The 24,720-nt window shown below is 49.9% G+C and overlaps 1 long non-coding RNA gene across 2 annotated transcripts in view; it reads left to right on the forward strand.

Moving 5' to 3' along the window:
- LOC109250635 (uncharacterized) overlaps positions 1 to 24,720 on the forward strand; it is a 134,323-nt gene that overhangs the window by 40,739 nt on the left and 68,864 nt on the right. For both annotated transcript variants that reach the window (XR_008419142.1, XR_002073118.2), the window contains exon 2: positions 10,525 to 10,665. This is a non-coding gene — a long non-coding RNA (uncharacterized LOC109250635). The remainder of the gene's footprint in view (positions 1 to 10,524; positions 10,666 to 24,720) is intronic.

Below are 24,720 nucleotides of genomic sequence, written 5' to 3' on the forward strand. Positions count from 1 at the left end.
GGCTTTGGCAGGTGTGGAGCAGAAGTGAACGAGCCCGGCAGATGAGAATCGGGTAGCATCCTGCTTCTCTCATGGATTCCGAGTTCTCTTGCTGTTTCTGTCTTGTCCCCAGGCCCCCACTGGCCACTTTTCTACTCACTTGGTCATGAAGCAGGTGGAACAGGAAGGGGGAAAAACTTGGGGAACCCCGTCTTCCATGGTTGTTCTTATTCTGTCCTGTCTTCAAAGTTAACAGTCCACTGAAGACGGTGACTGATAAAAACCATGCCTGCCTTGCGAGAGTACTTAAACATTTGTACTAATTTAGCCACTCAGAGACCCTTGAAAAAGCGGGTCTTTTTGTTGCTTTGCATGGCAATGCGTAGAGTGTGGGTTTAGAGACTATCACCCGACAACAAGCGTCAATGTATATGAAGGTCATACACAGGAGGGAGAAGGGAGAGGTGGGCGGGCTGACCAGGGCTGCTTGGCTGTGCTGACTCCTGAGAATCACACAGAAGATTTGCCTGTGGGGGAGACACCAAGAGAACCATAAGGAAGAGGTCCATAGTGAGAAATACAGGCGTCTCAGGTAGGGGTTTGTGTGGCTCCCTCCCATGAGCCTATTCAAAAACATAGGAGTCCATGCACAACAGTAAGTTCCAAGGTCCTGGGGCCACTGACTAGGTTTTGTTCTTTGGTCCCTTCCTGCCTCACTATGCCTTGTGTTCCCTCTTGACAAAGTAAGGAGGGAACATCTTACAGGGAACAGAATAAGTCAGGCTTTGGACACTTGACCTTTGTTAGCTGCCTCCATCTTGGGCAACTTACATACATTCTCTGTGCCTCAGGTCCCTCCTCTGTGGCACAAGAGATAGGGAGGAAATGTTGACAAATGGGGGGCAGATGCTCACCATTAAAAATGGCAGCCGCCACTCAAGAAGCGTCTTGTTAGAGGGGCGCCTGGGCGGCTCAGTCAGCTGAGCATCTTACTCTTCATTTTGGTTCAGGTCACAATCCCAGGGTCGTTGGATTGAGCCCCACGTCAAGCTCTATGCTGAGCATGGAGCCTGATTAAGATTCTCTCCCTCTTTCTCTCTCTGTCTCTGCCTCTCTTCCCCACTCATGCTCTCTCTCTCTAAAATAAATTAAATTAAAATAAAATAAAATAAAGTAAAATAAAATAAAAAATAAAACAAAATAAAATAAAAATTAAATTAAAACATTTAAAAAAAGGATTTTGTTAGAGTAGGGGAAGAAAAATAAACAGAAAAGAAAAATACGGTCTACATTCAAAGGGGAAAAAAAACCGCTCCGCAAGACGCTCCGCAGCTCAATTTTTAAGAGTGACCTTCTTGTCACCTCTGGCCTGCCTTTCCCCACTGGGTTTGGGAATCCGTGAGGCCGGGTTGGCTGTAGGCAGTAGATCGGAACTTGCCCTCTGGAATTCTCTTCTTGAGCCATTAGCTAGCGTGAGACGGTCTTTGTTCAGCCATACCTTCAGGACGATGGAGTCACATCATGCCGACCGCCGGCCTTTCTGTCTCTCCCTCACGTGGCCCTCAGCCGTGGGAGGCATACAGGGGACAAAGCGTAAGGAGGCGCTCATTCAGAGAGTCCCACCCTAGTCCAGGCCCATGTGGCCCTACTGGGGTCCCCAGATCCCCTCCTCGTCAGCGCACGCAAATATGACCCAGGATACTGACGTCGAACATCAGTGCACGGCGCTCACAAACACGCAGAACTGCCTGTATTACGACCCCACCTTCTGTTTTATTTTTTTTTTAAGCTTATTTATTTGTCTTCAGACAGAGAGAGGCAGAGAGAGAGAGAGAGCACGCATGAGTGGAGGAGGGGCACAGAGGGAGAGACAGAATCCCATGCTCGGAGCGGAGCCCCACGTGGGGCTCCATCCGACAGCCCTGAGATCACGACCTGAACCGAAACCGAGAACCGGACGCTCAACTGACTGAGCCACCCAGGTGCCCTCAACCTCCCGTTTTAGAGCTAGGTTTTTAACCCGGACACGTCCAGTTAGCAGGTGACTTCCTGTGACCTCACGGAGAACAAACTGCACAGCAGAGGAGGGAGGGCAATGGCATTCTTGCCCGGACGCTGTGTCGCGCAGAGTACCTGGAGGCTTCCTTGCGCCATTTTGTTTCCTCCTCACAAGCGGTCAGCCTGACCCTTCTGATGAGGAGCTCAGGTTTTAAGAAGTGATCCGGACCTTCGAGACCTCAGTTCACAGAGCCGGAGGCACGGATGGATGAGGAACCGGCCAGGGTCGCGAGGGCCTACCCGTGTGTTTGGTTGTGCCGGCCGGACCGATTTCCTGGCTCACATATTGGAAACTGGACCATTGAATGAGCCTGGGGAGCAGCAATTCTGGTTAGAGGGATGAGGGAAAATATCTCCCAACTTTGCCATTAAGGGACATCCGCTTTTGCAGACCGTATGGTCCAGGATGGATGGCCTCTTTCCTATAGGACCGAGGCAAGCTCTACGTGCAAATCAGACATTTGTGTGCACAACTGTGTGTGCGTGTGTGTGTGTGTGAGAGAGAGAGAGAGAGGGAGGGAGGGAGGGAGGGAGGGACGGAGAGGTGAGTCATTAAAGAAGCAGTTCAGCTAAATAAAGGATCTCATTATGTGAGCTATTTTTATTCCTCGAATGTCTGCCTTCCTCTCCCCCCCCTCCTTGAGGTTCCTACTGAAATCTGACAATCAGGGTTGAACTTCACTGTCAGCTTCCATTAGGCAAATCAAGCAGGAAAAAAGGGAGCGTGCGTCTGGCCTTGGCGGGGAGCTGAGTCAGCAGTGATAATCTGCTCGAGCTGGTGGGGGCCAGCTACCAAAGGCTTTAATTAGTCAGCCGAGGTGTCGTCGCCACCCCCCGCCCGCCCCCCTTCCTGTCCCCTCACCCACCAGGCTCTGAGATGAGTCCCTTCCCCTGCCTTCTCTGCCTCTAATTCCTGGGAACGCAGCTGGAATGGTGCATACCCAGGGCCGGGCCCCTTGAGCACGCTGCCCCTGTCAAGGGCATTTCCTCCCTGTCGAACTGATGCGCCCTGATGCACCTGCCCTGGCCGTCTCGCCCCCTCCCTCTCTTGGCTCACCCACTGTGAGCAAGCCTGGACCCCTCCTGGGAAAATGAGGCCAAAGCCTCATCGATTTCTTTCCCAGAGGACTCAAAAGCACCCCATCTCCCTCCCTGACCCAGCCTCCCTCTTGCCTTTATCACGCATGCAGCCATTCATTCAAAACAAGATCACCCTATGGGCTCAGGCTGGGTGGATTGGGAGAGGAGGTCTCTTGATCTAAAAAGAGATGTTCAATGTAAAGGGGACAGAGGGACACAGGACAGGTGGCTGTGGTCTAGAAAAATTAATTGGAGCAAATGGACCACAGCCAGCCAAAGTACAGGACGGAAGATATTATGCACAATAAGGTTAAGAGCTCTGGGAGCTCCAGGAGTTCAGAGGATGACCCATTTCTAGAAAAGAATGCTTCAGGGAGTGTCCTTGGAGCTGGGTTTTAAAGGTTGAATATGGTATAGGGACGCTGGGGTGGCGTCTGACTCTTCTTTTAAAAAATATTTTTCAATGTTTACTTATTTTTGAGAGAAAGACAGAGTATAAGCGGGGTAGGGGCAGAGAGAGAGGGAGACACAGAATCTGAAGCAGGTTCTGTGCTGTCAGCACAGAGCCCAATGCGGGGCTCGAACTTACGGACCGCGAGATCATGACCTGAGCTGAAGTTGGACGCTCAACCGACCGAGCCACCCAGGTGCCCCAAGTGTACTTACTCTTGATCTTGGCTCAGGTGGTTCATGAGTTCAAGCCCCGCATCGGGCCCTGCGATGACAGTGAGGAGCCTGCTTGGGATTCTGTCTCTCCCTCTCTCTGCCCCTTCCTCTCTAGCACTCTCTCTCAAAAAATAAATAAATCAGCTTTTAAAAACAAAGTTTGAGTAAGATATAATCAAGTAAGACAGGGGACCTGCTGGTCTCCAGTGAGTGGGGGTCCCTCGGGCATCATCTGAGAGGGCCCCCCACTCCATCCTGCTCCTCGGGACTCAGTCCTGCCTCCTGTTCTGTGGACTGCTGGACGCTGCCATCATGGCTCTCGTCTCCCCACCCTTGCCCACGCTGGGTCACATGATGGCTGCTACCACCACAGAGGCTAAACTGATATCACTTCCGCATGCTTCTGGCAGCTTCTCCATGCCAACTGTCCACACTGGGGTTGAGTACGGCCCTCTCTACGAGGTTGAGTACGGGCCTCTCTATGGGGTTGAGTACAGGCCTCTCTATGGGGTTGAGTATGGCCTCTCTATGGGGTTGAGTATGGCCTCTCTGTGGGGTTGAGTATGGCCTCTCTGTGGGGTTGAGTATGGCCTCTCTGTGGGGTTGAGTATGGCCTCTCTGTGGGGTTGAGTATGGCCTCATTGTGGGGTTGAGTATGGCCTCTCTGTGGGGTTGAGTATGGCCTCTCTGTGGGTTTGAGTATGGCCTCTCTGTGGAGTGGAATATGGCCTCTCTGTGGGGTTGAGTATGGCCTCTCTGTGGGGTTGAGTACGGGCCTCTCTACGGGGTTGAGTACTGGCCTCTCTACGGGGTTGAGTACGGGCCTCTCTACGGGGTTGAGTACGGGCCTCTCTACGGGGTTGAGTACGGGCCTCTCTGTGGGGTTGAGTATGGCCTCTTTGTGGGGTTGAGTATGGCCTCTCTGTGGGGTTGAGTACGGGCCTCTCTGTGGGGTTGAGTATGGCCTCTCTGTGGAGTGGAATATGGCCTCTCTGTGGAGTTGAGTATGGCCTCTCTGTGGGGTTGAGTATGACCTCTCTGTGGGGTTGAGTATGGCCTCTCTGTGGGGTTGAGTATGGCCTCTCTGTGGAGTGGAATATGGCCTCTCTGTGGGGTTGAGTATGGCCTCTCTGTGGAGTGGAATATGGCCTCTCTGTGGGGTTGAGTATGGCCTCTCTGTGGGGTTGAGTATGGCCTCTCTGTGGGGTTGAGTATGGCCTCTCTGTGGAGTGGAGTATGGCCTCTCTGTGGGGTTGAGTATGGCCTCTCTGTGGGGTTGAGTACGGCCTCTCTGTGGAGTGGAGTACGGCCTCTCTGTGGGGTTGAGTACGGCCTCTCTGTGGGGTTGAGTACGGCCTCTCTGTGGGGTTGAGTACGGCCTCTCTGTGGGGTTGAGTACGGCCTCTCTGTGGAGTTGAGTGTGGCCTCTCTGTGGGGTTGAGTATGGCCTCTCTGTGGGGTTGAGTATGGCCTCTCTGTGGAGTTGAGTGTGGCCTCTCTGTGGGGTTGAGTATGGCCTCTCTGTGGAGTTGAGTGTGGCCTCTCTGTGGGGTTGAGTATGGCCTCTCTGTGGGGTTGAGTATGGCCTCTCTGTGGGTTTGAGTATGGCCTCTCTGTGGAGTGGAATATGGCCTCTCTGTGGGGTTGAGTATGGCCTCTCTGTGGGGTTGAGTACGGTCCTCTCTACGGGGTTGAGTACTGGCCTCTCTACGGGGTTGAGTACGGGCCTCTCTACGGGGTTGAGTACGGGCCTCTCTGTGGGGTTGAGTATGGCCTCTCTGGGGTTGAGTATGGCCTCTCTGTGGGGTTGAGTACGGGCCTCTCTGTGGGGTTGAGTATGGCCTCTCTGTGGAGTGGAATATGGCCTCTCTGTGGAGTTGAGTATGGCCTCTCTGTGGGGTTGAGTATGACCTCTCTGTGGGGTTGAGTATGGCCTCTCTGTGGGGTTGAGTATGGCCTCTCTGTGGAGTGGAATATGGCCTCTCTGTGGGGTTGAGTATGGCCTCTCTGTGGAGTGGAATATGGCCTCTCTGTGGGGTTGAGTATGACCTCTCTGTGGGGTTGAGTATGGCCTCTCTGTGGGGTTGAGTATGGCCTCTCTGTGGAGTGGAATATGGCCTCTCTGTGGGGTTGAGTATGGCCTCTCTGTGGAGTGGAATATGGCCTCTCTGTGGGGTTGAGTATGGCCTCTCTGTGGAGTGGAATATGGCCTCTCTGTGGGGTTGAGTATGGCCTCTCTGTGGAGTGGAGTATGGCCTCTCTGTGGGGTTGAGTATGGCCTCTCTGTGGGGTTGAGTACGGCCTCTCTGTGGAGTGGAGTACGGCCTCTCTGTGGGGTTGAGTACGGCCTCTCTGTGGGGTTGAGTACGGCCTCTCTGTGGGGTTGAGTACGGCCTCTCTGTGGAGTTGAGTGTGGCCTCTCTGTGGGGTTGAGTATGGCCTCTCTGTGGGGTTGAGTATGGCCTCTCTGTGGAGTTGAGTGTGGCCTCTCTGTGGGGTTGAGTATGGCCTCTCTGTGGAGTTGAGTGTGGCCTCTCTGTGGGGTTGAGTATGGCCTCTCTGTGGAGTTGAGTGTGGCCTCTCTGTGGGGTCGAGTATGGCCTCTCTGTGGAGTCGAGTGTGGCCTCTCTGTGGGGTTGAGTATGGCCTCTCTGTGGGGTTGAGTATGGCCTCTCTGTGGAGTTGAGTGTGGCCTCTCTGTGGGGTTGAGTATGGCCTCTCTGTGGAGTTGAGTGTGGCCTCTCTGTGGGGTTGAGTATGGCCTCTCTGTGGAGTTGAGTGTGGCCTCTCTATGGGGTTGAGTATGGCCTCTCTGTGGAGTTGAGTGTGGCCTCTCTGTGGGGTTGAGTATGGCCTCTCTATGGGGTTGAGTATGGCCTCTCTGTGGGGTTGAGTATGGCCTCTCTGTGGAGTGGAATATGGCCTCTCTGTGGGGTTGAGTATGGCCTCTCTGTGGGGTTGAGTGTGACCATGGCTAGGCCATGTCTCCTTTTAACCATTGGCCCTTGATGGTTCTGTTTACTCAGTTTCTTGGAATACCAAGGTTTCCAGAGTCTGGCAGTCACTCTCTTTAGGATCTTGGATGGATTCCCTTAAGATGAGGCTCAAAGATGGTCAGTGTGTCACCAGCTTAAATGCTTCCACCTTGCTACCAACAACCGTCCACGCGGCTCTGTGCCCCATACCTAGTACCTTTATTATGTGGTCCAGGGGAGCAAGGGGGCCAGGGTGCTGCTCCCCAGTGGGTTTGGGAATCTCAGTCTTGGGCGATCATCATCCCGTGGACTTTCCTCACACTGAGTCGATGACACCGTCAGACAAATAGCACCGTTGGTAGCCGGTTGCTTTGTCGGCCACTCTGGTTCTCACCATACGCCCTGCTCAGGGCTCCTGTCTCTGTATTTAACTGAATCTAACTGAGCTAGAGGGTGACTCAATTCATCAGAGACCCATTCAGAGGCTGGATTCTCTTACTCCTCGTATGCTTTCGGGAAAACACACACACACATGCACCCACACGTGCACGTAAAACAAGGCTGCTGTGTCCCCCTCTTGGCAATAGTCAGATTTTCAAAGGCAGCAGTCATTGCTTTCCAGTTCTGCCTCCTCAATCCCAAGCCACTCATTCCAATTCCTGCCGGGTGAAGTCATGAGCCCGTGCGCGTAGGTGGGAGGGTGGGGTACCTCGACGCCCCTCCGTTCTTCCAGATCTCTTCCCTACGGGGCCACGCTGCTGGCTTGTTCTCTGCGGGGCTCAGTCCCTGTCTCCAGAAGCTGGGGATACTGACCTAGCCCTGCAGTTCTTGTAGTCGCGAGCATTGAGATATGATATCATGGAGAATTCCGGAAACCCAAAGCTCTAACACCCGTGAGGCTTTGGTGTCCCATTATACACTTGGCACTCTTCCGGAGGGAGGGCTCCTCCAAGAGATTTCGACCTCAGGAAACCAGGACCGTGCCTTTGAGTGGATTTTGACCCCGAGTTCGCCCTGTCACTAGCAATGCAGAGGGAAGAGCCCGGCCTTGGGCAGAACGCCATCCATGCTGCTGGCATCGATGTCCCTGTCCGTAAACTCGGGACAAGGGGACCACCTTCCAGGGCGCTTCGTGAGGCGCTTCAAGGAAGAGATGTGTGAACACGCTTGGCACAGAGCAATTGAGTGACTGCCAGGCTGTACTGGAGATTGAGCTCCGTTCTCAGCAGCCCAACGACGAAGGGGAGGGAGAGGACAAAACCCCACATACAGCCCTGCCCGTGCTCCCCGAGTGACCGTTGAACCCAGGGCGCCAATCAGGCGAGCAAGGCTCTGGTAGATCTTTCGTCTCAAATAAGAGGCTGAGACGTAAGGATGCCGTTATCACGTGCTGTTTCGTGGGTAAATATAACAGATCTCGATGAGCGTGTCTCGGAGGAGGACGCCCCAGCAGCACAGGCAGTATAGACGAGGCAGTAGAAGTGGGTCGCTCGATGCAGCCGCCTGCACCTGGGCCGAGGTGGCCAGAGATTCCCATTTGCTTTCCCTGCACGAGCCCAGATTTGGGCCGCCCCGGGCAAGCGTGCAGGGCCGGGGACAGAGGGGCTGGACGGGCTAGTGGGAGCCAGGGACGGTTGTACCCTGCCGTCCCATCCTTTGCTCTGGCTGCACAAAATGAGGGTGCATTACGGAAGCCCGCTGAGCCTTTGATTTCCCCCAGCGGCCAGCCCGACGGCCACTTTCCTGGAAATGGAGTGTAGGTTTCAGCTGCTGGCAGAGGGGAGAAGGGTTCCACGTTCGCCGGGCGCCGTGCCACCGGTGGTCTGTCCCGTTCTCCCCTACCCTGTCCCCAGTTTCCCCAGCAGCCCCTTCAAAGGCTGCCCACCTCCCTCCGCAGGAAACTGGCCGGGATCTGAAGCCTTCCAGTTAGAGATACTGCGTCTCGCAGCACCTTGGTGGAAGAAAGCAGTCAGGGGGGAGGCTGTGTATTTGTCCCACAATACACCTGCTCTCCATCCTTCCTCCCCTTCCCTCTCTCCCTTCCTCCCCCCTCCCCCTCTTTTTCTTGTTGCAAAATGAAACAACAAAAACACAACCCAACAAAATCAGAAGACTTTTTCCCCCCCTCTACCAACAAAGCGATCTCAAGAAAGCGACTCTTCTGGAATTGAAACGTGCGGAGGAAGCACCCGGGGGATCTTGGTGAAATGCAGATTCAGATTCAGTGCCTCTGGGGTCTGACCTCAGCTTCTCTGGCTCTTGCAAGCGCTCAGGTAACGCCGATGTTGCGTGAACCACCCGGTCCATGGACCAAACTTTGGAGCGGCAAGTGTCTAATGGCCGACACATCGGGTCACACCCCCTCTCGAAACCTGAGGTGGCTCCCTGTTGCCTATGCAGTAAACTCGAGACTCTGGAAATCACACAGGAGCTTTCAGCTTCTGGTCATTCATCCATTCATTCCTTCAGTTCATCAGCAAATGTTCGTCAAGTGCTTCCTAATGGCTAGAGCCCTACTGTTCCTTTCCAGATGCATCTCTTACCAGCCCTTTCCACGGCAGCTCGGAGCCTGGAAGCTGCTTCGGATTCTGTGTCTCCCTCTCTCTCTCTCTCTCTCTCTCTCTCTGTGCCCCTCCTCCGCCCACACTCTGTCTCAGTTAGTTTTGTGACATCAACTTTTACTTTGGAAAAGTTGCAGATTTACAGAAAAGTTATAAAGATAGCACCAGAGCATTCCCAAGTTTTCCTATGTCCTCTAGAACTGTCACCCTATATTAGGATGGTACCTTGGTGGGAAGCCTGGGTGGCTCAGTCAGTTAAGCGACTGACTCTTGGTTTCAGCTCATGTCATTATCCCACGGATTGTGAGATCGAGCCCCACGTCGGGCTCTGCACTGGCAGCACAGAGCCTGCTTGGGATTCTCTCCCTTCCTCTCTCTCTGCCCCTCCCTGTGCTCTCTCTTTCTCTCTCAAAATAAATAAACTTAAAAAAAAAAGGATGCGGGGCGCCTGGGTGGCGCAGTCGGTTAAGCGTCCGACTTCAGCCAGGTCACGATCTCGCGGTCCGTGAGTTCGAGCCCCGCGTCAGGCTCTGGGCTGATGGCTCGGAGCCTGGAGCCTGTTTCAGATTCTGTGTCTCCCTCTCTCTCTGCCCCTCCCCCGTTCATGCTCTGTCTCTCTCTGTCCCAAAAATAAATTAAAAACGTTGAAAAAAAAAAAAAAAAAAAAAAAAAAAAGGATGCTACTTTGTCCTAATTCATGAATGAATATTGCTATGTCGTGATGCCTTAAATTCTACACTTTATTCAGATTTCCTTACTTTTTTTTTCATTTCTTTTCTTTAACATTTATTCATTCCTGAGAGTAAGAGAGACAGAGCATGAGCAGGGGAGGGGCAGAGAGAGAGGGAGACACCAAATCCAAAGCAGGCTCCAGGCTCGGAGCTGTCAGCCCAGAGCCCGGCGCGGGGCTCGAACTCACGGGCTGCGAGATCATGACCTGAGCCGAAGTCAGACGCTCAACCGACTGAGCCACCCAGGCGCCCCAAGATTTCCTTACTTTTTGCTTAACGCCCTTTTCTTTCTTTGTTGCTTCAGGATCCCATCGTAATGATCAACCTTGATCACCTGTAGTTGACTATTTGACATCTTGGAGTCATGAGTCCGAATCCTTACCGCGCCTACCACCCCTGGGGGGTTGCAGGGGTCACATTTCACCCCTTCCAACCGCAGATCCCAACATCCGTGCTTTGCTTCCTGCCCCACAGGGAACGTCCATGACTGAAAACTTGCCACCGCTCCAGAAGGGAGACTTGTCGGCGATTCCCTCTCACTCCGGCTCTGACCGACCCTGGTGCCTCCTCTTGTGGCCCCTGTGTGACGTGACGTCCCCCCTCCTCTTGGGAATGGTAAGTGGTAAACTCTTCTCTCGAGGCAGTCGTCTCCATGTCTGTCGTCTTACCATACCTGATTAGAGCAAACCCCAGGTACGTTTCAAAATGATTGGTGTGGCCAGCTGGGTGGCTAGGTGACGGACCGTGATGACGTGCCTCTCCACTGCTCTTGGCTTACTAATCGAATTCAAAGAATGGCATGCATGGCCTGGAAAGGCACCATGGGCTGTTGACCCGCTTACCCTTAGCTGCCACTGCCTTCTGCTCAGCTCTGCCTTGGTTTGCTGCCTTAAGTAATCGTGGGACCTGAAGGAGAAATCCCTACATAGCTTAGGGTAGTCGTGTCTGGACGACAGTCCCCAGTCTACATACCCCACGGACGCTTAAGATGTGTCTAGTGTCTGGGCAAAGGGCGCAGGGGACACCAAGGGTAATTGGCTAACTTACAAGGCTAAGGCTTGAAAGGCTTCCTAAAGGTTAAGGGGGGTGAACGTGACCTATATTCTGAGCAGCACCTGGGCCCCCCCATGGAAATTCTAGAGGCTGGGCTTTGTGTCTACTCTTTTTCAAACTGTCTTAGGTTAGCGTCTCCCCCCCCATCCTCCTTATTGGGGTTGCCTCACACATCTGTAATTTAGAGGGCTTTGGGGGTCACATTCTGTGTTCCATCCTGGGATCCCCCGAATTCCTACCTGACTCCTTTTATTTGCCCACGTGAAGCTTCGCCCTTTGTGTTGTAAAGCTCTACGGCTTTTAACCGATATCGAGCGCATGTCATGTATCTGCCATCACAGGATCACTCAGATTGCTTTGGCCACCTTCTAAAACCCCACGTGCCTCCTCTCTTCAGCCCCCACTCCCTTCCCCGAATCCCGTGGCAACCACTGATCTGTCTGCAATCTCTATAGTTTGGTCTATTCTAGAACATCATAGGGAGGGCATCGTTCATATGTAGCCCTTTCAGACTGGCTTCTTTCACCTAGCAATGTGTGTTTAAGATGCATCCGTGCCTTTTTGTGGCTTGCCCATTTGCTCCTGTTTATCGTTGCGTAGTATTTTCCTGTATAGACATACCACAGTTTATTTATTCACCTGTAGAAGAGCATCGTGGCTGCCTCCAGTTTTTAGTGATTACAAATAAAGCTGCCACGAACATTTGCATGTCGGCTTTTGCGTGCATGTAAGTTTTCCAATTACTTGTGTATCAGACTTAATTTTACCCAATGAACATTTAGCGGGGAAGGGGTCAACATTTAAACAATTTCCTTGGAGCTGCTCTTAGGGGGTTGTGTAAATGAACAGAATCCCAAATCACCTCGTCGCCACATCCCCCCCCAAGAGTGAAATGATAGATCCAACAGTTGTCCCAGGAGGGAGAACTAAGTTACATACGTTATGTGGGAGAGCTTGGTCTTGAAGGCCGAGGTGAACACTACAGTTTAATTCAACAATCACCTGTTTTTGATTTGTTTTGTTTTGTTTTCCAGATGAGGGAAGGGGAGGGAGAGAGAAAGAGAGAGAGAGAGAGAGAGAGAGAGAGAGAGAATCTTAAGCAGGCTCTACGCCCAGTGCTGAGCCTGACGTGGGGCTCAATCCCACAACCTTCGGACCATGACCTGAGCGGAAATCAAGAGTCAGACGCCCAACTGACTGAGCCACCCAGGCGCCCCTCCCCTGGTTATTTTGAAAGCAGCTGCTTAACAAGTAGATTTGAGGGGAGGTGAAATCTAGCACTTGATTCTAAAAGCAGTGGTTTCCAGCTACACAATCTGGTTTGGAAATTGGCAGCTGACTTCAGCCATTTTCAAGTAATACGGCTCCTTGCCGCCTGTCTGATTTCCTCTGCAGCCGGGCTTCTCCGCGTCCTGTGAATACAGTCCTCCCTTCCGAGTATTCATCCACCTGCTATGCATGCTCTTCTCCTCTTCCCTCGCAAATCCAAATCTGACCGAATCCTTTGGGATTCGGTCCCTCCCCCCCACTTTCGGTCATCAAATCATCTTAGGCGGTCTTATTTCCAACGTCTCCACTTTACCTCCCGCCGAGGTTGGCCCTTCTGTCGAATAATTAATGGATTTAAACACGTATTCAGAATCCACTCTGTCCCTGACTTTTTGCTCGGCTTTAGTTGATGGGGAATGTTTTCCAAAGGGGCCTGTGCTCACTTTCACTCTTCACCCCTGTTACCTTGCCCTTTAATCTTCTTCTCCAATGAAATAATAGGATATGCCCACGGGTAAGGATGTCTTTTTCTCCTGCATCCTTAAAAATACCCCTAACGGGAATGGGTGCATTACGATAATGGCTACCGTTGACGGAGCGCTTACAAGGCGTTGACGTCGTTCTCAGTGCTTTGCGGATGGCCGTCCGGAGATGTCTTCATATCCTCTCGGGACTGGCTCCACAGGTTAGGAGCCTAAGGCAGACACAGTTAGGTAGTTTGGCCCAGCCATTAAATGGCATGACCAGGATTGGAGCTGCAGGAGGAGGACACAGGGCATTTGCTGGCCCCCATTCCCACCCCCACCTGCACATACACAAACTGCTTTAACCACTATGCCCTCCCGTCTCTCTGGTAAGCAAGTGCTCAAAGACTTGATGCTTTTTTAATTTACACTTCTTCATGGAATGAGCCAGGCACCAGCCCCCTTGTGACTTGCACCCAACAACTCAAGAAAATAACATGCTCGAGAGACTGAGAAGACAAGCCACAGGCTGGGAGAAAATACTGGCAAAAGACACAACCGCGAAGAGCCTGGTACCCAAAATATACCAAGAACGCTGACAGGCCAACGGTAAAGAAACAGCTCAATTAAAAAATAGGCTAGGGGCACCCGGGTGGCTCGGTCGGTTGAGTGGCTGACTTCAGGGCAGGTCACGATCTCACAGTTGGTGAGTTCGAGCCCCGCGTCGGGCTCACTGCTGTCAGCTCAGAACCCGCTTCGGATCCTCTGTCCCCCTCTCTCTCTGCCCCTCTCCCGCTCATGCTCTCGCTGTAAAAAAAAAAAAAATGAATAAACATTAAAAAAAAAAGTAGGCCAAAGACCTTAACAGACAGCTCACCAATGAAGATCCACATACGGCAAATGCACATATGGAAATATGCTCCACGTCATATGCCGTCAAGGAGATGCAAGTCAAAACAGCTATGAGAAAGCCCCGCTCATCTATAAGAAGGGCCAAAATCCAACACAACAACAACACCAAATGCTGGTGAGCATTGGAGAACAACGGGAAGTCTCGTTCGCTGCTGGTGGGAACGCAAAAGGGAGCAGCCACTTTGGAAGACAGGCTGACAGTTTCTTAGCACATAATCTAACCATCGCACTCCGGTTTTTGAAAGGAGTTGAAAACCGTGTCCGCACAAGAGCCAGAACACGGGTGTTTATAGCCGCGGTACCCATAATCGTCAAAACTTGGACGCAACTAAGATGTCCTTCGGCAAGTGAATGGATAAACAAAACTGGCACATCCAGACGATGGAATATTATTCTGCGCTAAAAAGAAATGAGCTATCGAGCCGTGACAAGTCACGGAGGAAACTTAAATGCGTGTTACTGAGGGAAAGCAGCCTTTTGAAAGGACTACATGCTTTATGATTTCAACCATACGACAGTCTCGAGAAGGCAAACCTGCAGAGACAGGAAAACGATCGTTGGATGCCAGGGGTAGGAGGGGAGGATGGGATGAATACACAGAGCGAGGAGGGCAGTGAAATTTTTTTCCCCGATACTCTAACAGTGGATAGCCGTCTTTTATTCTTTTGTCAACCCCCCCCCCAGAATGTGCAACCCCAGGAGTGAACCCTAAAGGAAACTGTGGACTTTGGGCGACTGTGACGTGTCCACCTAGGCTTGTCAATTGCAACAAACGTAACGCTCCGGAGGTGGATGTTGGTAAATGGGGGAGGCTGTGCATGTGTGGGGACGGGGGGTGTGTGTGCGGGAATTCTCTTACCTTCCTCTTAATTTTGCTGTAACCCTAAAACAGCTCTAAAACAGCCTCTTAAAAAATAAACAAGGTATCCATCGGATTTCAAAGTCTCCCCCCCAATGGGTCCTGCCTCCTCTCTTTGAGATGTGCTTGACTCTAGCACCGATGGGTGGGTGTCCCACTTTACCGTGCCCCCGGAAGGATTTTTTCTGCAGCTTTGGGGTAATTCTCAAGCCTTTCTTAGAACTTTCCCCCGGAGAATATTCCATGTCCGGGATGCCGGAGTGGGCGGACACGCATGCCTTTATTTATCGATTCAAACATGCCCGATTTATTTAAGTTGTAGGGACAGTCCTGTGGCCTCGGGGAATGTGAGTAATTTTCAGAGGCCATGTCGAAACCAAATCCAAGTGACAAATGTATCTTTAAGTAACAACTTACAGATCTTATAGCCAAGGAAGGCTGCCCTGAACATAGATGGCTGTACATCTATTATTCTAAGTATCCTTTGTCCTGACACAATTTTTCCCTAAAGCCTTTGAAATGTTAAATTTCTGGCAGGCAGGCCCACGTGAATTCCAACAACTGGCTTGATGGATTTTTTTTTTTTTTCAGTTTTTTCCGTGAATCATGTCACATGCCAGAAATACCCTGTGACAAGCAGGCCGCCAGTATGGTGAGCCTTGCTAAGCCAGGTAGCACGAATCCCAGAATCTGAGGATAGCGTGAGGTCTAGCTTGATGTGGGACAGCCAAGGTTAGGCGGTGGGAGAGTGTAGTATGAGGGTATTGATAAGGGGTGGGGTGGGGTTATTGTGTTCTTGCGCTCAGAGGTGCCTACCTGTGGTACAAAAATATCTTTCGGAACCTATGTAGGGAACAAGCCAGAAGAGCTGATGGTTATATCAGAAGTGCTGTCCGGTTGTGGGCCGTCACAGTGCGGAGCGCAGCAAGGTCGTCAAGGGATTCTCCTGGCATTCACAGTTGAACCTCTCTCCTAGCAGGCCACAAGGGAAAATCAGGAACGGAGGTCAAAGACGTCACGATGGGGATGAGGTAGGGAGGCCATCAGCCTTCTTAATCTTGTCCAGAGCTGACACCAGGTTAGGGAGGGCTGGTCTAATTCCAGAAGCCAGCCAACCAGAGCAGGGGGTCTGTCTGTCTACACAGGCATTGTTCCAGCACGGATCCTGCAGGTGGAACGGAAGGGGAGGGCCTCAGCATCCAGAGGAGCAGCCAGAACTGGCAGAAATAAGCCACTGCTTTGGTTTCAAGGAGGTTTCAACTCATGCTCTCATGGAAGGAAAGGCATATGACAGAGATCTCTTGGAAATTCGTCTCTTAGTAGTCGGCATCTGAAGATTCACACCGAGAACTGGTATTCCCAGAAGATCAGAGGCTTCTTTGTGAGATTAGTTATTGGGATTTCCCAAAGCCCACGTGTGAGCTGGGCTCAGTAAGGGCTGTTCCCCTGTTCTGAATAGTGTGGCATAGAAGGAGGCCACCACCTGGCCTCCAGTGCCCACTAGACAGTAGGAGCCAATGACTGCCGTGTCTACCCTCAGCTTTGCCCCCCCTTCTTCACCCAACATGGCGGGGGGGAGCTTTTCCCAAGTGGTGGTACCAGACTACTCTCCCACTAGCAGACTAGGAAAATTCTAGTGGTCCAAGTTCTCACCAATGTGTGGCGTTGCCAGTTTTTATCCTTGACTTTAACCATGCTCATTTTGTGTGTTTGTAATGGTATCTTATCGTTCTAATAGCAAAACCTTGGGTTGAGAGCGTAATTCATTCCGGAAACATGCTTCTAGTCCAAAGCACCGTATTACCAAGCGAATTTCGAGAATCGTTGGCTCGGTGGTGATCACGTGATGCTTGGTGTCACATCCTACTCATACCCCAAGACATCACTCGTTTATTAAGCTAAAATTTATTAGAGAATTTTGACACTCACAGAACAAGTTACTCACACGCCAGGGTTTAACTACATACATCTCCCCGTCAACCAGTAATGTTGAGCCACTTTTCATTTCTTTACTGGCCATTTGGGCATCTTCTTTTATAAAGTACCGTATCCAGACTTTTGCAATGGCAGTTGGTAGGGCATGCGACTCTTGATCGTGGGGTCGTGAGTCTGAGCCGCACGTTAGGCCTCGAGATTACTTTTTTAAAAATTAACATTTGTATAAAAAAAAGAATTTTGCAATATCCCATTTGTTATATATCAGGCAACAAATGCGTGTGGTACTCCATCGATCTGATTTTGGTCGAACCTTGGGCCCGAAACCAAGCATATTCTTTAAGGGAGATACAATCGACACACAACATTATATAAGTTTAAGATATACAAAGTATTGATTTGATACATTGATGTGTTGTGATTTGATGACCATAATAGCTTTGGCCAGCTCCTCTAACGCATCACATAATTATAATTTCCTTTTTTGTGGTGAGAACACTTGGGATCTAGTGGCTTAGCAACCTTGAAGCATATAGTACAGTACTGTTGACTGTTATCACTATTTGCTGTGCATTAGATTTCTAGAACTTACTCATCTTTCCGGTGCAAGCCTCTCCCCTGTAATGACACATCCCCAGCTGTCCTCACCACTGGTAACCACCCTTCTTCTCTCTTTCTCTACGAGATTTGGATTTTGCAGATTGAGAACTAGCATACAAAAAATTCAGTTTTCTGACATACTTACCCTTTCCAGTATTCTTTTCTTAACACTTTGCTGCATAATTGTGCTTCTATATGGACCCATTTAATACCTGCTTGCACAACTCTTTCCAGAAAAAAATTTCTTTAGTGAACATTTGCTGGGTACAAATTTTGTCAACCTTTGCTTGACTGAAAATGTCTTTATATCACATTTCCTATGAAAGAATATTCTCATTGAGTATATGATTCTTGGGTTAGAAATAATTTTGGGCGGAACTTTGGTAGGCACATTTTATCGTTTTCTGACTCACATAATTTCTGTAGGAAAATATATCTCTTACACTTTTAAAAATAATAATTATCGTTGTTGTGCCTTTGAAGACAATGTGTCTTTTTTTTTTGATGACTTCTTTCTAGAGTTTCTATATGGCTTTCGAAATTTTTATTATGATGTGCCTTTGTAGGACATTCTCTGTATTTAAGCGTTTTGAATGTGTGACTTTGTATACTTTATCAGTTTGGGGAATTTTTCAGCCCATGTCCTGAAAATAGTATTTCTGTCTCATTCCAGCTTTTCCTCCTTCTAGGAATCTAATTCTAAGTATGTTAGCCTCCTGACTATGCCTTAGATGTCCTACATGTTCTATTCTAGAATTTTCCTTGTTATTTCTCTGTGCCCATTCTATATATATGTATATATGTGTGTGTGTGTATATATATATATATATATATATATATATATATATGTATTTTTAAATTTCCGTTTATTATTGAGAGAGAGACAGAGAGACAGAGCATGAGCATGAGAGGGAGAGAGAGAGAGGGAGACACAGAATCCAAAGCAGGCTCCGGGCTCTGAGCTGTCAGCACAGAGCCCAACATGGGGCTCGAACTCACAAACCGGGAGATCATGACCTGAGCCAAAGTCGGATGTTTAACCGACTGAGCCACCCAGGTGCCCCAATCACTCTGAATATTTTTGTATAAGCTACTTTCCAGTGTATGAATCCCTTTCTCTGCTATGTCTAAGCTACTATTAAGCCATTAATTTTTCATTTAGCCATTACTATTATTTTTTGGTTCTGGGATTTCCATTTGGTTATTTTTATAGTCACTAATTCTTTGTTGAAATTTTCCACCTTAGCTAGTTTCTTAAACATCTTAATCATGGTTAAAGTTAATATGTGTATCACCTGCACGTCTGTTTCTTTCTTCTGTTTTACTTTTTCTCTTGGCTTTTGGGTACTTACCCCCAACTCCTGGCATGCAGGGTGATTTTTTATTGAATGCCAGACATTTTGTATGAAAAGTGGTTGGGTAATGGATAATTTCATGTTCTTCCAGAGAAGACTTAAAGCTTTTCTGGCTCTCAGGTACATTCATCATCTAATAAGGGGCTGAAATGATTGAGGACCAGATTTAAGGTTCCCCAGGGGCTTGTCTATTTTTTGGTCCGTCCTTACTCCTGGCGCATAGCCTGTTATGGGTCTCAGTTAAACTCACCCATGAGTGCTTAACCAACTTCTTGGCTCTTTCTGAAGTTCAATTTTGTTTCCTTAGCACCACAAGATGGCTAAAAGCTCTGATTATAGATTTTTCCCCCCACGTTGCTATATTATGCTTTGCTTATCAGCTTTTTGTCCAGCTCAGCTATGGGTTCAGCAAATGCCATGAGGTAAAAAGTGGCATAGAATGTCTCTGCAGGCTCTTTTCTCCAGGATCTTGATTTCTCAAATCCTGGAAGCCTTTGAAGCCCTGAACTCTCATTTCTATCTTATCCCCATGATAGTTCTGAAAGCTGTAGTCTGATACTGTCTCTGATGGCCATCTAGGCTTTAGGCTGGGACTCAACCAATGCCCGGAGGCAGGGAAGGCACTGCTCACATGGCTTCCCAAGACTTGGTTGCCTTGGTTATGCCTTGATGACGTCAAAACGACTTTTAAAATTTTCTTGTTTCTGTATTTCATCAAGAATTCGTCGTGGCTTTCAATGAGATGACAGTTCCAAGAGAAGATGCCCGTTATCACTAGAAGCAGAAGCCATCGATGATTTAGATTTCAGCCACCAGAAGTGAGGATGGGAAATAACTCTGTAGTGTGGAGAGTAGCTTAAGTTATAAGCAGTGGTATCCCGGCCAGTACGTAACAAGAGGCTCTCATTTGTGGTGTTTGCCCATTGCGATGGTATAGGCACTCTAATATGGGAAATTTCAGGCCACCAACCTGACATCCCTTTACACAGGGTTGGAAGAGACGTGCATAAGTGACTACTGGTAGCTGGTGTGACCGGGCTCTCGCATATAGGGCACTCTTCTTCATTGAGTCCAACGGCCCACTGTTGGCAACCCAACTACACTGGGCCCCCTCCATCCATGAAGGCCAGCAATTCATCCTTACAGGGCTATGTATCTAGACCAGCAGTGAGTTTTGTGTATTTGTTTTCTCCCCACAGAGCCTGATCCGTACCTATAGAATCCCATACAACGTAGCCTTCAGCCAAGGGCCCACCTGATAGTACCATTTGAGCATGGGCATATCGTCCACCGCGGTCAAGTGATAACACTACGCCATCCAGAAATAAATGGCCCCCCCAAATGCTTACGTAGCCTTCTAAATGTACAGCTGAACTACCATCTTGAAGGCGATACCCTGAAAGTATAGAATGACCTCTTTCAAGGTGCAGCATATACTTTAAATCAGAGACCTTTATCTGATACTGTGCCCATTATAGGAAGACCCCATATAGGGTCTTGGAACAGTGGGGTGAAGGCAGGTTCATCCCTAATTATCATCACAACCAATGAGCCCTACCCCCCCCCCACCCCGGGACACTTTGTATTTTCTATTCCTGAAATCCTGGGTTCCATTGGTTGGACCCCAAAGGGGATATACTTACTAGAAGACACAACAGGGTCCCATCAAACTACAAGCTATAAGTGCTTCCAAGACACTTTGGACTCCTTGTGTCCAAGCATCAGCAGAGAAGTCAGGGAGTTACCAGCTTGGCTGCAGGTGAGAAGAGGGGTCTCTAACTTGGCACCAGAAATAGTCTGGAGTCCACATTGTATGGCTGATGAAAGATAACTCCCTGGGATGCAGCCTCCTGGACGGAGCTCAGCACGCAAGGAGATTATCAGGGAGTGCTCTCGGAAAAGAGGAAGCAGGGAGTGCCAGTGGAAAGGAAGGAGAGCAGCAATGCTGGGCAGAAGGAGACGTTGAAACTTTGATGCAGTCTTCGCAGAAACCTCGCCCAGCCTCTGGGGATTTCTCAAGAGGGCATGACCCTTCAGAGCTGCCCCAAGTTGGGTGAGAAGACTCAGCTTTCACTCCCCCATGCCCATCCGTTACTGGATGTGGGTCATTCCAGGAAGCGGCTGGAGGCTAGGGCTCTCTGCTGTTAAAGCCATACCCAGAGGTAGCTGAGAGCTGCTGACGGTCTACGGACAGCACTCCCAGCAGCGGGGTCAAGAAGTACTCTATTCGGGGATTGCAACATCCACTACAGATCTAAAACTCAGAGGAGACCCGAGAAAGTGGAGGGTCACCTCCTTCTCTGGTTTCAAGAGGGACAGTGTTGTATTTAGTTACCAGAACTGGTTCCCTAGGAAGGGTCCAGGGTGATGTACATAGGATCCTGGATGATCTTGAGAGCCTTGTTGAAGCAGAATGTCAATCATCTCCTGAGAGTGGAGACTGGGACACAAGTGGGACATTGCCGCCTTGGGGACAACAGGCAGGGCTTCACATCGCACCCATAGCATCCTGATGACCCCCTAAACCAACCCACCCATTGTACAGATGAGGACACTCGAGCTCAAAGAAGTTGGATGAGTTGTCTCATCCAACATACGGCTGATCCCTGTAGGTCAAGAACCAGCATCAAAACTCCCCGCTCGCTCCGGGGCTCTCCTGCTCTCTACAACACCAGGGAACCTCTATGCTGTCCCATCCACCATTTTTACCTTGCAATCCAGAAGCCCAGAGTTTTAATACAAATCGCACTGACTCACACGGAAGCTGGTGAGTCATACGTCGTACAGCCCCTAATGAGTGTGAACCAATTAAAGTATTATGTTGAAATAATTTATGGGCTGTGTCAAGGCAAAAAAATGAGAAATTCGATTTGCTTACAGCACTATTGATTAGCATGCCGTATCATCACTCGAAACGCCATTCAGGATGGGGTTCAAAGAATCCTGAGATGAGAGAGAGAGACACACACACACGGTGCACAGAACGTCTCTATTTGTGAGCCAAGTAAACCATATCACCAACCCCAGCTGCCTCGGTCACCCCTCCCTGTTCCCCCAGCACTACAGCACTGACAGATCTAAATACGAAGAAGAAAAATGTCTCCGGCAGGCTGTTATTTTGCTGCCTGAATTGTGTCAGGGAAGTGTAAATATAATCACATTTTATCCGCCAATCTGAAATGGATTTCAGAGGAAGGGATCACAATGTTAGGAGAAATCTTTTTCGTTGGAGCACGCTTTGATTGAAAATAACTCCCTTGTTACCATCAGTAATGTGTTCAAGGTAGAAAAAAGCAGTGCAGTTCATGACAGAATTACTAGGCAATTCAATCAAACCCCCGTGCCTTGCTTTTCAGGTTATAAGGGAGACAGGTAAGCCCAAGATTTGCCTCAAGAGTACATTGATCGTTCTGAAAATCTTCACGGAAACATCTGTATCTCCAGTGGTTATACTGACGACCACTGCGGAAACACTGGCCTCTCCCAATGCGGCCATTCAGTCTGTTGGCTTGGCCAGTCCTGTGCCCATTCAGCAGACTCTGAATTCCAGGGCTGCGTGAACGGGCCCCTCTTGTTCCCCCTGAGACGCTAACACACTGCATTTATAACCTGATCATTAATCACTCGGCTCTTACTTTTTTATTGAATGAATATATATATATATACACACACATGATTGCCAACGAGACCTTCTTTTCAACATTGGGTAGTCAGGAGGGGTGGAAATAACTCGATCCCCAAACAGAGGCAGCTGATATTTTTGACTGTGGAGCCTTGAGTGTGTGTGTGTGTGTGTGTGTGTGTGTGTGTGTGTATACATACATATGCATATGTCCATTTAACTTTTAAAATATTTAGGGGCACCTGGGTAGCTCAGTCGGTTAAGCAGCCGACTTTGGCTCCGGTCATGATCTCGCAGTTCGTGGGTTTGAGCCCCGCGTCAGGCTCTGTGCTGACAGCTCGGAGACCGGAGCCTGCTTCGGATTCTGTGTCTCCCTCTCTCTCTGCCCCTCCTGGGCTCATGCTCTGTCTCTCTCTCTCTCTCCCTCTCTCTCTCTCAAAAATAAATGAGGATTAAAAATTTTTTAAATAAAATAAAATATTTAAAATCAGCCCTACACACACCCACAGCCTCCCATGCCTTCTCTGTTGCTATGGCTCTTCGAGCATATAAACTAATCCCCCCCCGCAGCCCCCCGCTCCCAGAGAATAAGCACCCCTTGAAGGATGATAAAATGCATGAAGGACCTTTCAGACTGTCCTTGCGGCAGCCGGCTCCCAGAGATCAAGCAGTGTGTTCCAGACCACTCCCTGTTGTCACGGCACATGTAATGTTGCTTGAATTACTTGCAGGGAAAAGCAGCAAAGATCACCTTAGGCGTCTGCCAACAATGTGACTTGACATTTTAAGCGGGTCTCCCCTTACTTTTGCTTTTTTCCCCTGAGAAATATCCACAGGACACCTTCTCGAAATCGTCAAGGCACAAATGTAACCCTAGTCCTCCCCCCACTCAGGCATTAGACCAGAAGGAAAACCAGGAGTATTCACCCCCGTCGCGTTCTCGGATAAAATTACTGATCTAATTTTAGAACTAGGCCAGGCTTTGAGGCTTGCCCTCCATTCGAGGTCCAACGCGCGAATTTTCCAGGCTCGCTTGGACGGGGGCGTTTAACCCAATTTGATCTCCAGTCCCTGCATCGGGAGCCGATTCTCTGCCGCTGGGAGAACCACACTGCCCGCCCTGCAGTCTCTCCACACTTTGAGAAGGATTCTTTTTGATGTCAGTGGGAGCTCCATTTCCAAAAAAGAAGCAGTGACACAGGCACCTGCGTCTAGAAACGGAGAGCCAGGGACGCTGTCTCAGAAAATCTCTTTCCAAAATCGCCAGCCGGTAACACCCACCGTGTCCAGGGCCGTGCCTATCACATCGTACCCACGGCGCTGGGAGGGGATTGGCGAGGCGACGTTCTCTTATCACGAGAGAAGTAAGGTTGGGATATTCAGTCTATTTTAAGGCAAAGCCTCTTTCAACAAAGAACAATGAGCAAAACCATCACTTGAGGCCGGGTTGATTTTTCTACGATCTCGGCTACTACTCTGATGAAAAAAAGGACAACTCCCCGAAGCACACAGCCATGTATGTGGTCCATCCATAGGAGAGAGTGAGTTGGAATCTCAAACATCTTCTCTCCCACCCTGGGCCATCCCCTCGGCCCAAACCACTCTTCTCCCCCCACTGTCAACACGGCCCTCCGTGAACCACTGCTTGTCCTTGACAAGGTCATTGTTAAGCAACCCCCCCTTCCCCATAACTCCATGTTTCCTTCCGCTGTGGGAGGTTGTACCGATTAGCTGTTGCTGCGTTAAAAAGGAAAAAAGCCTCTAAATCGGTGGCTTAAAATGCCATCATTTCTAGCTCACGTTGGGTGGGCAGTTTGGGCCGAGCGTAGCCGGGCACTTGCCCTGCGGTTGTGGGTTGGGCTCACTACATGTTTGCGGTGAGCAAGCCTTCACCCACATGACTGGTGGTTGGCCGGCCATTGGCTAGAGGACCGAGTAACTGGGCCCCACACCCTCGTCATCCAGCAGGCTAACCCTGGCTGATTCACACCGTGGTGGTTGCAGGATGCCCAAGAACAGCAAGGTCTCGCGAAACCGGGGTCGGAATGTGAGCGGGGCCATTTCTACCGCATTCGAGCAAGTCAGAAGGCCAGCCGGGATCTGAAAGGAGGATAAATGGACTCTACTCTTTGATAGAGAAGCAGCAAAACGCGGTGGCTGGCTTTGCAAGCTACCACCCAAGGTTTGCCGAGGTTACAGTTTTCATACTTACTGCGTCCTGCAGCTTGGAGTGGCCCGTGGGCAGGGACCACATTGAATTTGAGCTTCTGTCTCTGGGGGCTTAACCTCGACCGGCAGAAAATAAAGGACTGAACAAGGGAATGATGTTGAATGAAAGCAAGTGGCGAGTTTTAAAATCTACATCTTTCCGGGGTGACTGGGTGGCTCAGTCAGTTAAGCATCCGACTTCGGCTCGGCTCATGATCTCACGGTTCGTGGGTTCGAGCCCCGTGTCGGGCTCTGCACTGACAGCCCAGAGCCTGGAGCCTCCTTTGGATTCTGTGTCTCCCTCTGTCTCTCTGCCCCTCCCCTGCTCGTGCTCTCTCTCTCTCTCCCTCTCTCAAAAATAAATAAACATTAAAAAAATAAATAAATAAAATA

The sequence above is a fragment of the Panthera pardus genome, unplaced genomic scaffold, assembly GCF_024362965.1.
Source record: "Panthera pardus isolate Hobbes unplaced genomic scaffold, ASM2436296v1 HiC_scaffold_4, whole genome shotgun sequence".
Lineage (NCBI taxonomy): Eukaryota > Metazoa > Chordata > Mammalia > Carnivora > Felidae > Panthera > Panthera pardus.